At 34.6% G+C, this 17,643-nt stretch overlaps 1 long non-coding RNA gene across 1 annotated transcript; it reads right to left on the reverse strand.

The window, feature by feature from the left end:
* Positions 1–14,001: 14,001 nt before the first annotated feature.
* On the reverse strand, positions 14,002–16,039 carry LOC139845628 (uncharacterized). The gene is made up of 4 exons (XR_011758408.1): positions 15,903–16,039; positions 14,825–14,974; positions 14,586–14,737; positions 14,002–14,462 (listed from the first exon to the last, which is right to left on the reverse strand). It is a non-coding gene; the product is annotated as an uncharacterized lncRNA (long non-coding RNA).
* Between the last annotated feature and the right edge of the window lie 1,604 nt (positions 16,040–17,643).

Below are 17,643 nucleotides of genomic sequence, written 5' to 3' on the forward strand. Positions count from 1 at the left end.
CAGCAAATCTCGAACCGAGATATCAATTCCTTAGCGTACCTTTACCAAGGACAACGCTAAAAGCGATCAAGTCTCAACCTAAAGTCAATAATCCGAACGTTGAAGATCGAACCACAAAAATCCTTACGGATTACACTTACCACTAAACATCCTTTGTAGCGCGCAATACAACCAATACGCCACTATCCTAACATCATAAGCAACGGCTAAGACCGAAAGCGTCCAAAATGACTATCGCAACGCTAAACCCAAGGTGCACAAAAATCGACTATTGTTACACCCGTAACAACATGTGAGCGAAACACGGCTATCGCCTCACTAATCCCACGACATGGTCCCCACGACCCCACCATCGACGTATAAAACCACCGTTAGTTCACACAACGTGGTCCTTATGACCCCACCATTGGCGTATAAAACAACCAATAGATCACACATCCAACAACAAGAAGGCTGGCAGAAAACTACACGCGACCCACTTCCCAAATCTCAACACCGAATGAAGTCAGCGGACACTGTCAACGGTCATGCTTCACCGATATAACACTACACCCATGATGAATTCAGCGGACCCCGAAGGTCATGCTTCACCAATCAACGATCTCATGATGAAGTCAGCGGACCCCGAAGGTCATGCTCCACCAATCAACGATCCCATGATGAAGTCAGCGGACCCCGAAGGTCATGCTTCACCAATCAATGATCTCATGATGAAGTTAAAGGATCCCGAAGGTCATGCTCCACCAATCCACGATCCCATGATGAAGTCAGCGGACCCTGAAGGTCATGCTTCACCAATCAATGATCTCATGATGAAGTCAGAGGACCCCGAAGGTCATGCTCCACCAATCAACGATCCCATGATGAAGTCAGCGGACCCCGAAGGTCATGCTTCACCAATCATGATCTCATGATGAAGTCAGAGGACCCCGAAGGTCATGCTCCACCAATCAACGATCCCATGATGAAGTCAGCGGACCCCGAAGGTCATGCTTCACCAATCAATGATCTCACGATGAAGTCAGAGGACCCTGAAGGTCATGCTCCACCAATCCACGATCCCATGATGAAGTTAGCGGACCCCGAAGGTCATGCTTCACCAATCAATGATCTCATGATGAAGTCAGAGGACCCCGAAAGTCATGCTCCACCAATCAACGATCCCATGATGAAGTCAGCGGACCCCGAAGGTCATGCTTCACCAATCAATGATCTCATGATGAAGTCAGAGGACCCCGAAGGTCATGCTCCACCAATACACGATCCCATGATGAAGTCAGCGGACCCCGAATGTCATGCTTCACCAATCAATGATCTCATGATGAAGTCAGAGGACCCCGAAGGTCATGCTTCACCAGTCAACGATCCCTTTTGGCCTCGAACAATGAGTAGCGTAACATCGCGCTCTGCTACGCCATAGTGAATCCTAACGGATACCACTAACCATTCACATAATCGAGCACGAACCGCCTATATCAAACATAGGCACAAAACAATAATTCTCTAAAAGAGGATCCGATACGTACATCCCTTAACCGAGGGATTTCACCTTGCTCACCATACCCGTCCATTATCTCTCAACGAGATTTACCACATTACTACCTTGGTGATATTTCAAATCCAAAATCATAAGTACAATTTAACCGAAATTGTACCCTACCACAAATCGACCAAATCTAGGTCCCGACACAAATTTCGGATCTACCAAAAGCATTGTCCGAAATCTCACACTAAAACCTCCTCGTGCGGGAGTGTAACTCCCCCACTTGGAACTACGTTCCATAACCGCATCTCGTACACCCGCACAATGCTACCAAAGGTAGACTTTACCAATAATTGGGTTCACACTGCCCATCACCACGTCTTGCTTCAACTTTGAGCATACCAAGGATCCTAACCTATCCTTAAACACTTCGAACAAAAAGTGTACCACAAATTACACGAACTATACACTCGCAATCATCCAATTGCTTTAGTTTGTCGAATTTCACCCGATCGCTCATGAACCTAAGGGTTTCACTTCGGTACCCTAAGTACAATGTAACCGCAACACAATCGGAGTCGAACACCACGCTAGTAGGTATAAAAAGGCACCTAATGTCGCGTCACGTAGACTCCTTTACCAATACGCATCGAGATCAACACTCGATTTCAAGAGTTTCAATCCACCCGACGAACCTCATGGTTCATCAACTTCAACACGAAAGCGAACACGCACTTAACGACCGAACACTAAAACCCATTTTCATGGTTTGGTAGAAACATTTCCCAAATACTAAGGAATGCTTGGTTGCACCAAGTCTTACGCCCTTCGCCCGACAATCAAACGTCACCAAAGGGTACTTCCATTAGGAACGTCACCCATATCAATAACATGCACAACACCATTGAGACTTTAAGGGTCTCACTCAAACGAGCTTAACGACCCGATACCAACCAAAATGCTTAAGCACCCAAGGATTCGCACCATAGGATCAAGGCACAACACACCACTTATACACTCTACTGAGAGCAAACCGGAACCATAAACGTAAACCGCCCGCTTGCTACGAATTATCTCCAACGGAGAATAAAGTTTAGCTAAGACTTATTCACATACCGCATGTTATTACAAATGAACAACATATAATTTCGTACTAAAGGTACCTGATGTAGCGCTGTTGGGCTTCCGTGCACCACTACCCATCATGTATTCGCGCTCTAACCTCCTAACCCGATCGTCATGCGATTCGGAACACTCTGAATTCCGGTGTCCCTCCATCCGGCAAATGAAACACCTGATTGAGCCTAAAGGCACCACCGTACAATCTTGTGCCAAATGACCCCGTTCCCCACACTTAAAGCACGTGAGCTTATAACCCTTCTTACTCTTCTTCTTCACATTCCCGACGCCTTCAGGCGTACTTCGTGCCCTCTTACCATGAGCACCATGTAATCCTAACCTTGCAAGTACATCTTCATCATCACTACCTCGAGGTTTGGGAAACCTCTTTTCAAACTCTTCCTTTACAACATAAGTCACTTGGTCTCGAACCATTTCCGTCATTTGTCCTTTGACCAACTCCTTGGTTACTTCCCTAACTTTGCCGGTGAAAACCGAGACATATTGTTCAAACACGGCCTCAATATTTAACGTTAACTCATCCTTCTCTTCGTGAATAGGCTCACTCATTCCGCATCCATCTTCCGTTTTCATTCTAAGGAATGCAAACGATTAGATCACGAACGTATAAACCACACGCACAACACCGTCCCATCTTGCTAAACACTCGTCGTACATCACTTGTTAGACATGATTTGCACTCGTAATAAGGTTTGCAAGTCCTTATTACGCCTACACGCCATATCAACTTGTTAGTACAACGACCGCCTCGCTTGATGTCATAAACAAACACAAACAAATTCCACGCGACAACAACACACGCGAGAATTATTATCACAACACAATAATATATTAATAATATCCGCATTACTAATATAAACGTTAGTCCACTTACAAACAAGGCACTAACTATAACCCATTCCGACCCGTAATCCTACAAGTCCCGCAACAAATAAGCACACACAAAAGTCTAAGTCTAGGCACCTATCTCAAGTCACCTAAATCCCTTAGACCATGCTCTGATACCACTTGTAACATCCCAACCCGTTAACCAACCAAAATCACAACATAAAAAAAAAAATTAAAACTGGGCAGAAGGGTGCGCCGAGCGCACCACACCAAGTGCGCGGCGCGCACTGGTGCCTGGCAGCTTCTGTCCACTTTTTCCGTTTTACGCGAAAAGATCTTCGACTTCCCGACACATTTAGACCAAAGGCTTTTCACAACATATTATAATAGTTAAAACTATCACGTTCCAATAATAAAATGAGTTTTACGAGACCGGGCCCACATTGGCCGTTCTACGACTTTCGTACAAAATACAAGTATTCAACCACACGACTTCTAATACAAAATAAAACCGAGCATGGTGATTGGGGATACGCTACCCAATCCTATCCAATCCAAAAGCAAGATCTTCTAAAGCAACTACGCGAGCCACTAGTTCCCACGCTTACCCGAGCCACCGCATCCAAGCAAATCTATAAAAAAAAAGTAAACAACGAGAGGGTAAGCTAACGCTTAGTGAGTGAGAATATACTACATACATATATATGCATAAAATGGACACGCCACACAATATCAAATAACACATACCGGATCATCCGAGCATATAGCAAGCAAAACTAAGCTTACCGTACAATTGCGATACCACTAGCTACAACATCAATGTAAGTTCACTCAAAACGTTATGAACAACACTACCAAGCTACACCCGAAGGGCTAGCTACAACACATCAATATCAAAACATAAGATAATATAATATCCCCGAACCTACAACCCAAGGCTAAACACTTAACCTTAACAATAAGATGACCGTATAAACCGAGTCACCATGAATCCGCTCTAACCGAAATTCACAACTTAACAATAAGATGATCGTGCAAACCGAGCCATCATGAACCTATATGTGAAGTGATCTCTATAACCGAGAACCGCTTCACCCAACCCGCACCCATCCTACACATACATATGCATATAGGATATTAACACTCACCTTTTCGCCTTGATGAATGCAACCGAGTAATTCCGCAACACGTCAATGGAAAGTACCTAATCCATTATCACAAATACAATAACACACTTAGAGTGGATTTACAAACCAACTCAATTCGACACTTAGTGCAAATTCGACCAATTGCACTTACAAACACCAAACGCGTCCAAACTAACCACTAATCACTAATCACAAGTGAAAATGGTCCTAATAAGCCAAAAGAACCCAAACTTAAGTGTTTAACACTTATCAATCTCAAAATCACCCAAAAACCCTAATTTTGACTCAATTCCAAAATTAGTCTTTCAAACACACCAAAAGGGTTCCAATACTTCCATAATCACTAAACCTAGTGATTAAACCCAATTACAAGTCATAAACAAGACCAATTTGTTCGCCAACCCAAAATTCACCAACAATAACAATAAACCCGATTACTAGCATCAACAAACTCACTTCAAGAGTTTTAAATGGGTTTCTCTACAAATCAAGTTCAAACCCTAACTTTGAATATCAAATCAAACAATGAAATTCGGAGTTAGAACTTACCACAACAACCAAAACGTAGCTAGGAACGAGGTGAACAACTTTAAAAACCCGAGCTTTGGTGAGAATCCAACTCTTTCTTCTCCAAATGAAGCTTCCTCTCTCTAAAACTCTTCTCTCTAGGGTTTGAAGATGAGAGTGGTGAATGGATGTGAAAATGATCCAAAGTTGGATCCAAACCAACTGATAAAGCCCACAGATCCGGCCTCAAGTGAAATGACCAAATTGCCCTTCATTAAACTAAAAATAGAAAAAGGCTGAAATCTGTTGCTGGCAAGGTGCGCGGCGCGCACCCATAACTGTGCGCGGCGCGCACAACAGTCTGGGCAGATTCTGACCTTCGTTTAATTCCACAATACTTCCTGCATTCAACATAGCATAATTACACTTCCGTACAATAAATATTAGAGTCTTACATTATTTACTCGTTCCAAACCGCAAATCAGATGAGTTTAATATATATTAACTCATTAAATCCATGATTACATCTGAAGAATACATATATGAACATATATCTTCATAAAGATTGTAAATTCTGTTGTACAAACTGGTAATTGTGAAAATATATTAACGGGTAGGTAATACCCGAGAAATATTTACATCTCACATTAATGCACTGTACATTCTTCAATTTCGATTCATAAATCATTAATTATACGCACTACCTTCACAATGATACACAATCATCTTCATACAAAATCAATTACACATTCTGAAATTAACATATCGGAATTCAAGTAAAGCTTTAGCAGGTGTTATCTTCCTAAAGATTACTACATTCATGAATTATATTCATTCGTATTCTGCAATGAATTATTACATCAAACCACCAAAATTATCATTCATTACTTTTGAAATCAACAACGCCTATTCGTCAACCATTAGATCCGTTGACGATTACAATTAGCGTTTAATCATCTAAAAATAAAATTTCTTGAAACCATCTCGGGTTGATAATCAATAATTCAGATATGGTAGCATTAAATGCAGAGGAAACAAAAGAATTTTCCTCGTCATTGGATCTTAGAAGTTCTAAGATATCACCGTATCTTTCGTTATAAATATCCTCTATATTTCTGAAGATATCTTTATAACGATTCTTGTCAGCAATTAATTATCTCTTTGCGATATCTTTATCATAAAGGAAACTGTTTTAGTTTCTATATTCTGTAAAATTAAAGTTTAAATTATGAATGATTTGAAGTAGTGTTGGGAATTGAAGCATGAGTTAGTATAATGTAATGACGTCAGGCCAACGTGATTATATTACAGTAAGTCATGCTAAATTTTTAATGGAAGATGATGATTCATAGACTTTATAATCATCATTTGCCATGTTACACGACTCTTACATTCTATTTAAACTCTAAACATATCAAGAAAATATTTTTCTTGATGATTCGGTCTTTTCCGAATATTCTGGTAATATGACAAATCAAATCGTGCTATTACCTTTCCTTCTGCTTTGAATATCATGATCATTCGAAACTTCATACCTATGAATTCTGGACCGTTACATGCTTTACAAAAGCATTAAGCTTCGACATATAAGGGAAAATATAAAGCCCGATAACGACACTGAAATTACAAACAGTGTATATCAATGCGTATAGCAATATAAAGACACGGGAGAACTAAAAACACAATAAATCCTAAAGCATAGTAGAAGTAAACAGACTCCTCTGGTGGGAGTTGGAAAAGAAGGAAGATTGTGGCGGTAACCAATATAAGGTCAAGAACAAGAACTGGATTGAGCATATTAACAAAACTTTTGGAAGTATGAATTGAGAAAGAAAGTATAGAAGTGGTGAAGATAATGAAACGAAAGAACCTAATTTATAGCAAAAATTCCAGACACAGCAATCGAGGCAATTCACCGCATTTAATTAAAGAAAATCCTAATTTCCGTAATTACCGGAGAATCAAATATTATAAAGATTTTGAAGATTTCTTTAATTCCTTGAAATCCGGAAATCAATCGTAACTACGTCAAAAGTTAAGGCGAACATTTAATTTTCTCATTTACTCTTTTGCGATAGCTTCGTTCATACTCTTTCTATAATCGAATTACTTTATCCATATTATTTAATGTCGATAAAACTTTAATTCATCATTCTTGTTGTAAAGAATGACGATCTTTATCAAATTTCATGACTATGATTTTCATGAACTCATCTCTGTTTTGTCTGCCCTAATATTGCAGCATAAACGCTCAAGGTTTTAAATGAGCTCAATATTATTCATAACACATTTCATGTATCCAATTTACTGAAATGACTTGCATAACATCATCATTTTGAATGATCTCTGCATTAATGATAAAATGCACTTCGTAAAAGAACCTATAGAGATTATGGTTTGTATGACTTAAACGCTTGAAACAAAACAATATTCTATCCGTAGAAATTCATGCAAGGCCCCGAGCATACCTGGGAACGTGAAGACCAAATAAAACAAAAATATCCTCACCTGTTTACAAACAACGCCGATGGATGACAACAACTAAAATTTCGGGACGAAATTTCTATTAACAGGGGGATACTGTAACAACCCGAAAATTTCCGAGTTAATTTAAATAAAAACTTTATATGATTTCATTAAACTTCAACTGTTCCCGACGATTCACGAATAAATAATTGAAAATAAATATGTACATATACATATAATAATTTGAAATATAGATACGATTTAATTGTTATAATTAAATATGTAAAGTATACAAGATAAATGTTATATTATTACTTATATTAATATTAATATTAATATTAATATTAATATTAATATTAATATTAATATCAGTATTAGAAACCTTGATATATATAATTTGTTACAATTATTAAACTTAATATTATCATTTATTATTATTATGATTATTAGTATCATTAACATAATCTATTATTATTACTATTAGTATTATCATTATTAGTATTATTATTACTAATATTATTGTTATACTTATTATCATTATTATTGATATTATTATTAATTATCATATTATTCTCATTATTAATTATAATTATTATTATATTTATTAAGATTTATATTATTAACATAATTATTATTATTAACTTTTAATCAATAATATTTAATTTAATAATTGAAAACAAGACAGATACCTAATTTAGGTATACCACTATCTGATTTTATATATTCTGCTATCCACTTTATTTTTTTATATATATTTAAAAACTGATCGTATCTGATCTGCTTTCCATCTGCTTTATTTTTTATTTTTTTTTATATATTTCTGTTTGTTCTTGATAAAAAAAAACAGTCGACACCCACATTTAATTTTATAATTGATCATCTAAGTGTAAATGAGTCATCTTCCATTGCCATTATCAATTTAAAACCACTACAGCTGCAATTAAAAGTGAAAAGCAAAATAAAAACAGAAAAAAAATCAGAGTCGACTCCTGTTCTTGATTCAATTTTACAATAGCTCAAATTCGATTGAAATTTCAAAAAGTATAAATGCAGAGTTATTAGTAATGGTGTAAACAAACTTCCTGCAAAGTTTCAAATCTCAACTTTAAGTATCGAGTTGTAATTTAGAAGTCAAAGGTAATTTCTAAAAAAAAGTCAAACTTGGTTCTAAGATCGAATTGGAGAATTTTGTGATGTTTCTGTTATAATTAAAGATCTCAGAAGTTTATATAAGTCATTTAAAACATAATTCATTTTATAAGTATTGTCTAAAACGTTTACATAATCAAAATCGTTATATTTTTTTTTCATAAAAACCGTCGACACAGCTAATGCTGTTTTCTTTTATTTTTTTCGTTTTTCATTTTTTTTTTCTTCAAGAACACCCTTTTTTAGTTTATGATTATTTTTTATTTAATTTGCACGTTTTAATTCGACCTTAAAAGGTGATGTGTTGACGGTCCTGATCGATTGATGTGGTGAAGAAGAAGAAGAAGGTGAAACAGATAGAAATATTGGATATATAGTTTTGAGTTGTGTTTTAATCAGAAATAAAAGGAACGGAGGGATGGTTAAGGGTGTTAGCGTATGAGCGAGAGGTCACGGGTTCGAACCCGGTTCGTGGCAATTTTTTTTAAAGGGCTCTTAAGGTAGTTACTCACTCCAATTATTATTATTATTATTATTATTATTATTATTATTATTATTATTATTATTATTATTATTATTATTATTGTTATTATTATAATTACTATTTTTATCATTAGTATTATTAATTATTGATAAAATTATTATTACTAATAAAAGTTACCATGTATTAAAATTATTATTGTTACTACTAAAATTATTATTACTAGTATTATTATTATTGTATTATTATTATCATAAGTGAAATTATCATTATTAGTATTGTTATTATTAAAACTAATATCGTTATTTGTACAAAAATTATCATTTTTACTACCATTAAAAATATACTATTATTAATATTATTTTTACCACTAGTATCATTATTATCAAAAATTATCATTTATCTTTTTATTAAAAATCTATCAATTTTAAAAGTATCATTTTATTAAAATTTACATTATTTACAACATTATCATTATTTATATTATCATCATTTTTAGTATCATTATTATTCTTTTTACGAATATTACTATCATCATTCTTACTAACAAAATGACTAATGATAATTATTTCCAACTTCATTATTAAATCTAATTAATAGTATTATTATTGTTATTAAAAAAATAATACAACACTTTATTCATTATCATTATTAAAAACATTTTATCAAACAAATACTTATACATAGAATATATATATATATATATATATATATATATATATATATATATATATATATATATATATATATATATATATATATATATATATATATATATATATATATATATATATATATAGAAATATATAACAATTGAAATAATATATATAAACTTATTCGATTACAAGTATATGTGTTAATATATATACAAATGATATAGGTTCGTGAATCCGAGGACATCTCTGTACTTGTTCAAGTGTTATCATACGCATATCATACAAACTATCGTATCGTGAGTTTTCATATGCTCCCTTTTACTCTTTACATTTTTGGGCTGAGAATACATGCGCTACTTTTATAACTGTTTTTATGAAATGAATACAAATACTAAAACTGATTTTTCGTGAGTTTTCATAGCTCCCTTTTTATCTATATTTTTGGGCTGAGAATACATGCGCAACTTTTATAACTGTTTTACACGTATCAACTATTAAACTGTGATATGTTGGGCTATGACCAGCAAGTCCCCAACCGACAAGTATAAACGATAACTTGTTACGGGGAAAACTTGAAAGTCTAGTCTAAATACAAGTACCAACTATTAAACTGTGATATGTTGGGCTATGACCAGCAAGTCCCCAACCGACAAGTATAAACGATAACTTGTTACGGGGCAAACTTGAAAGTCTAGTCTAAATATCAGTACCAACTGTTAAAACTATGCTATACCCGGCTATGTCCGACTAAGTCCCTACAGTGATATTTTTAATTGCCGCGGCATTCTTAATTATTGGGGATAGGCCTATCGGGAGTAACGTCCCCGATACATTTGACTAAGTCTTTGTATTACTTGATAATGAAATTAAACGACAAGGACAGAACAACTTGTCATGGGGCAACAACGTTTAGTCTAAATATCACGCACTGGCATAATTTTTGATCCTGCGGGAGATCAACTTTTGGATCTGCGAGATCTACTTTATTAAATCTTGTGATCTATATCTATTACTAAAATCATTATTTATTACAGATCTATGAACTCACTCAACCTCGTGTTGACTTTTTAAGCATGTTTATTCTCAGGTACTTAAATATTGCTTCGGCTGTATATCTACTGCTTTGATGATGATTGCTTGCTATACTTGGAGTCTTCATCACATATCATATCAATTAAAGACATATTTATCTTCCGCTGCAAAACTCAACAAAACGTCTCATGTAGAGTCGTTCTCGTTTATACAACTGTGATTTGATATAATTAGACACAAATACCCCAGGCCCTATTTGGGGGTGTCATAGTCTTGGTCTTGGTCTTAGTATTAGTCTTAGTCTTAGTCTTAGTCTTAGTCTTAGTCTTAGTCTTTGTCTCAGTATTAATATTAGTATTAGTCAGTATTGGTGTTAGTCTTAGTCTTAGTCTTAATCTTAGTTTTATTGGTCTTAGTCTTAGTAGTATTAGTCCTAGCTTAGTCTTAGTCTTAGTCTCCAGGATGAACCCAATATCAATGTGTACAAGCCTACATTCACTGCATCTACAAGACTTTATGTCATAGCAAACAACAATTCACACACAAAGCATAGTTCATCCATTTTAACCCCGTAATGCAGCAACCTTGCACCTTTTTTTTTATGAAACCAATTATTCTGACTTAATTCAAGCATGAAATAGGTTCACATATGTTCTAAAACCATCGATTTGATGATTTCCACAAGAATTCAGAGTCAAACATCTTCAAATTCGCACAATCATAATGAACATAGGTTGAAGATGAATATGAACACCATTTTCGATCTCAACATGAACACGGTTTCAGGTCTCGATCTCAACATGAAATATGTTTCAAATTCATTCACAAACACTCGAAAATGATTTCCATAACCTGAATCAAAACACAAAGTTCGAATTTTATCCTTGAAGTTCCTGTTGACTTTTAATCCGAAACTTTGACTCTCAAATTCGAACTCGTTTTAGCGAATTAGGATCTCAAATTTTCCAGAAACGTTCACGAGTTGATTATGAACAGCTCTACATTTCCACTTTTTTCCAAATCATTGAAGAATGTTAATGAAGATGGTAAAGAGGACTTTTGGTGTAAATTTTGAGAAACTTTAGTGGCCAATTTTGTATTTTTGACTAACTGTCGTTAATGAATTTAACGAATATTACCTCAATTTTAAAAATTTTGAACACGTAATCTTTTTACTGAGCAAAAATTAAATTGCAGTCCTTTTCGGGCTTACACAAATTGAGGGTTACCTTGATTATCAAATTGGGCAACTTAGTTACCTTTTTGAGACATTTGGCCTTTTAGTTTTTTACATTTTAGAAAAAGCCGATCTCCCTTTCTCTATCTAAACCTAAATATCCGATCAGGGTTTCTCTCACTACAATTTTAACACAATTTCCAAATATCACCCACCAAATTTGGAGCTAAATTACTATATTATCTAATAGACAAAAATGTTGAATAGTAATTAAGGGCATTTTCGTCCTTTTAGCTTTTTTATTCTAATTAAATTTTACTACACCAACAAAGACCCCCACAAATGGTGAATAGTAATTAGGAGCATTTTCGTTCTTTTACCTTTTTTTTATTCTAATTAAATTTCACTACACCAACAAAGATCCCAACACTTTTTTCAAATATTCAAATCGACCCCCCATAAAGTGTCAAATAACCATTTTCATAAAAAAATCTCAAATAAATTCCACCCAAATATTCAACGGGTCATATCTTCTCGCTCGCAACGAGTTAAATTTTTTCGATACCATCGTTAAACTCGAAATAATTTTAGGAACACAATGTCACTAACTATACGCAAAACGGGCGCTTTTTAAAAAACGCTAAATATTTGGGGTACTTTTCATACACGTTGATTTTGCGTTAAATTTTTAAAAGTCGATAATTACATAGCTAAACGCGGAGATGGGCATATATTGTTAATTTAAAATAACATTTAAATCTTTCACGGGTTATACCTTTTAGTTCGACTCGAGTTGCGCTTCAACGACATCATTCTTTAGGCACGAAATAATTTTACAAACTAAACGCTATAAAATACATTGAAAACCGAACCCCCGGCGCGAAGCGAGGGTTCAACAACTAGTTATTATCAAAAGATCAAGTTTTTGATGGGTTTCTGAGATCATATCATGTTTTACAAAACCCATGAAGAACTTAAACTACAATTAAATAAATAGACGAGGTACGTGGGTTTTTCATACATCATCTTTTCTCTATTAATGTTCTAAATATATATCAAGATTCATGGCTTATATCTATTGGTTCAACTAGTTTATGGTTATGATATAATTGACCTTTGTTATTTAGGGAATATGATCATAATTTTTTTATGTATTTATGTGCATATATTCAGAGGCGGAGACAGGGGGATGCATGTGGATGCTTTGCAATCTCAGCTCTTCAAATAAGCGAATTATAGTGTATTTAAAAGTTGTATATTAGTTGCCAATATCCCCCAATAATAAACAAAAGCATCCCTTAAATATCTCATACAGTGGCGGAACTTGAACCCGGCCAGAGATGGGGCGGGTGTAAAAATTTATTAAATTTTTCATTGACATTTGGGTCGAACACTAAAATAAACCTTATTTGTTAGTAAATTTTGTTTTTAGTGTTAATTTTTCTTTTTTAAAATCCAGCTGGGGCGGGTGCCCAGCCCTACCCCTAGTATATTCCGCCCCCGATCTCATAGTTACGATGTATATATGAAATTTTTATGTTATATTTAATTTTTGTAAAATGTATCCCTTATACGTAAATCCTGACTTCGCCTCTGCATATATTGTTGTTGATTATAGTTGTAAAGTTTTTCCGTTGAGGGTTTAATTGGGTTCCACAGTGGAATTTATGCAAAAGTTCATTTTTTTTTTTGCTTCCTTGCTCATCTCAGTATTATAGTTCTCTTTTAGAATTCATTAGATTAATTATATGCATGTGGTTATGTGTGTTTGTAATTATGATCTTATAAGTTGAACTAGTTTATAACCCGCGCATTCGCGGGTATTTTATCATATGTAATTCTTCTTAACATGTAATTTATGTTAATGATATAACTAAGAGTAGTGCAATGTATGTGAAAATAAATCGACATAACAATTGAAATTCAAACTCATGACGTATCCATTAATAGTAAATATACCTGCATAGATCAACAAAAATCCTATCCTTAAAAATATTTCTAATTCCTCCACAACACAAATCTGGTGACTTCCATGTTCCAACTTCTATGCTTGTTATAATAGGGCCTAAGCGATAACAACTACACCAGTTGTTCCATCGACAATCTCATAGTCTTGACTCAACCCAGTTCAACCATAAGTTTTCCAATTTGATTGTAAACATCCATTTGCTCTAATAATGTTGGACCATCATTCGCTAAAGAAGCAGAAGAACAATGACACAATGAGGTTAAATGAAGCAATGATTCCAAAATTATTATAAACTTTATAAGCTTTACGTAATTCATCAACCACTTCTTCTAATAACCACTTCTAAATCAAGCAATGAATCAAGATTATTATCAAGAAATATTTTTGACAGTTTGTTTATGTCTGAACTGTTGGGAATCACCTCGACTGCACATAAAGATATAACATAAGCGTAAGTTTTAGTTAAACAATTCATCAAAACTAAATCATATTATCATTTCATTATAACTTATATAAAAAATATAAAACTATAAATAAGAAATATCATACTCATCGCATATACGATAAGTTGCCCAACATGGGTGGAGTGTTTCTTCAGCTTTCTCAACATCTACACCTTTTCCTGATTCTGTCATCTAATAGAGAGCCTGTTTTTGGTATGGTCTTAAATCGCATGTAAGTGTCATTGGGGGCTCCATTTCCTACGAAAGATGACAACTTTATGATCAGATGCTGATAAAAATAATTAGAACAATAACATAAGTAATAAGTTAATTAATTTATTATACCTTTAAGTTATACATATCGACAGCACCAACAAGCTTGTTTAATAATGATAGATTGATAACTTGAGCATTTTTGTTGGGTTCTAAAAGCATAGTTTCACCCTTTTGCTGTTTTCCTACAGGTATAGATGATACACCTTCATTTGCATCACTCTGGAAAAAAACAATTGATATATATCTTGTTCATTCATATGTTGGACAAGTACAAAAACTATAAGGTAGTTAAGTGTTAGAAACTTGACCGATATTATTTACTTAGTCATTTGAACATTATTTACTACTCCACAAAGGAATACACCAAGTATGGTGTTCAAAACAAATTAAACATTACATATATTTCTATTGTCCTTCTATTTAATATTTAATATGCTTATAATAAAAAACAATATAGTTGAAACTAAAAACGGCCTAAACATGTTTTGTTAACATGTTTTGCTACCTGTCGAAAACTGTTACAAAATTTTTGTCTTAAATGGAACGGGTCAAATGGGTTGAAAGTTGACTAACGTCTATTTTACTGAAACAGGTTAAATGGGTTGAGTCTCTAACAAAGATGTGTAAATTTTAAATAATATGGGACACACACTGATCATAAATAACAAATTTGATAATTTTGGACATTTGGCGTTTTGGGTTAACCAAACATAACTCAACCCACACAACGACCATAACGATCTTCATCAAATATCAAAACTCTCAAAGAATTACCCGCAACCATCTTACTCAACTCCTCCTTTGCCTCTTTACCGTAAGGCATTGCGCTTTCATGTGCATCAATTGCCCTATCTCTCTTGAACTAATAATTATGGTAACTTTAGTCCCTCAAAGTTATATATACAGATTGATATATAAGTTATCCAGCTTCTATTGACACACAGTAATAACACAAGATTATTAGTCCCTCAATTTCAATTGATTCAGTAACTTTCGTCCTATATTAGGAACCGAAAGTATCAATTTTAACTAATTCAATTCAAAATTCAGATACACATGACATGATCTATTGAACACCATACTAATACAAGATTATATTTCGAAATACAAAACCAAATCGAAAACCATAATTAAAATGAATACTTACCTTCTTTTCTTGGATTCAAGCCGGTGAATACGTCGTAAAGAGTCTAGACACGATTTGAGATTTAGGGTTTTTGATGTTTCAACTGAAATAGATTTTGAAAATTATTTGTTAAAATTGTTGTATATTTAGATTAGTCGGAAGATGATTAGTTTTGATTTAGATGTAGCAAGTATGTAGTGTTTAGTTGATTTATATTAAAAGAGGGGATGTGGAGAAGACTTGTGATTTAGAAAGATTGTGTGTTTATTACTTGAAATTGAATTGTATATTTTTGTTGTTACATCAAATGCAAATAGGCCTCAAATATGGGTAAAAATATCTAGATTTTTTTGATAGAATTTTCTAGATATTTTTGTTAATGATATCTAGATATTTAAGAAATTCAAGAATTACGTAGAAAAGACTAGTGGCCATTATATAAAAACACTAAGAAGTGATAGAGAAAAAGAATACACCTCTACACAATTTAATAAATTCTGTGAAGATGAAGGTGTTAAACGCCAACTCACTGTTGGTTACGCCCCTGAGCAAAATGGTGTCTCTGAACGCAAAAATAGAACTGTAATGGAAATGGCTAAAACAATGATACATGAAAAAGGCATTCCAAACAGTTTTTGGGCTGAAGCTGTATACACAGCTGTATATATACTAAATCGATGTCCCACGAAAGCCGTCGAAAATAAGACTCTGATAGAGGCATGGAGTGGAAGGAAACCATCGGCGAAACATCTGCGAGTATTTGGATCTATCTGCTACATCCATATTCCAAAGGAGAAACATCACAAGCTCAAAGAAAAATCAGAGAAGGGAATATTCTTGGGCTATAGCACACAATCAAAAGGTTACCGAGTCTACAACTTGAAGACCTATAACATTGTAATCAGCCGAGACGTGGAGTTTGACGAAGACGCTTCTTGGAACTGGGAGAAAGACAAAGTTGAAAGACAAACATATCTGCCGCAGATATCTATGGAAACTCCAGCTCAACAACCACTACAAATGGAGCATTCTCAACAACAGGAAAGTACCGGAGAAACAAGTCCTACTACACCAACTTCTTCGTCGACAAGATTACCTTTGGCGCAAGACGAGTCAAGTCCAGAGTCAACACCTGGAAGAGTCAAAGCGTTAGCAGAGGTATACAAGGCATGTAACTTTACAGCCATAGAACCTGAAAGCTATGAAGTTGCAGCCAAAGATGAAAAATGGGTGACTGCTATGAACGAAGAAATCAGAATGATCGAGAAAAACAACACATGGGAGTTAGTTGATCCTCCGGAAAATAAAGAAATCATTGGAGTTAAGTGCGTTTACAAAATAAAGCTCAACCCTGATGGTTCTATACAAAAACGCAAAGCAAGGCTAGTAGCTAAAGGCTATTCGCAACAGGCTGGAGTTGACTACAATGAAACTTTCGCACCTGTAGCACGACTAGATACTGTAAGAGCACTTGTGGCATTAGCAGCTCAACGAAGGTGGAAGATTCACCAACTAGATGTGAAATCTGCCTTTCTAAATGGATTTCTCGAAGAAGAAATATACGTAGAGCAACCACAAGGGTTCATTAAGAAAGGAAAAGAAAATCAAGTCCTAAAGCTAAAGAAAGCTTTATATGGACTTAAACAAGCACCACGTGCTTGGTATAGCCGCATTGACAGCTACTTCACAAGTTCAGGATTCAGGAGGAGTCAAAGTGAGCCCACACTCTACATCAAAACCCAAGGTAACTCTGACACTCTCA

This window comes from Rutidosis leptorrhynchoides, chromosome 4 (assembly GCF_046630445.1).
Source record: "Rutidosis leptorrhynchoides isolate AG116_Rl617_1_P2 chromosome 4, CSIRO_AGI_Rlap_v1, whole genome shotgun sequence".
Classification (NCBI taxonomy): Eukaryota; Viridiplantae; Streptophyta; class Magnoliopsida; order Asterales; family Asteraceae; genus Rutidosis; species Rutidosis leptorrhynchoides.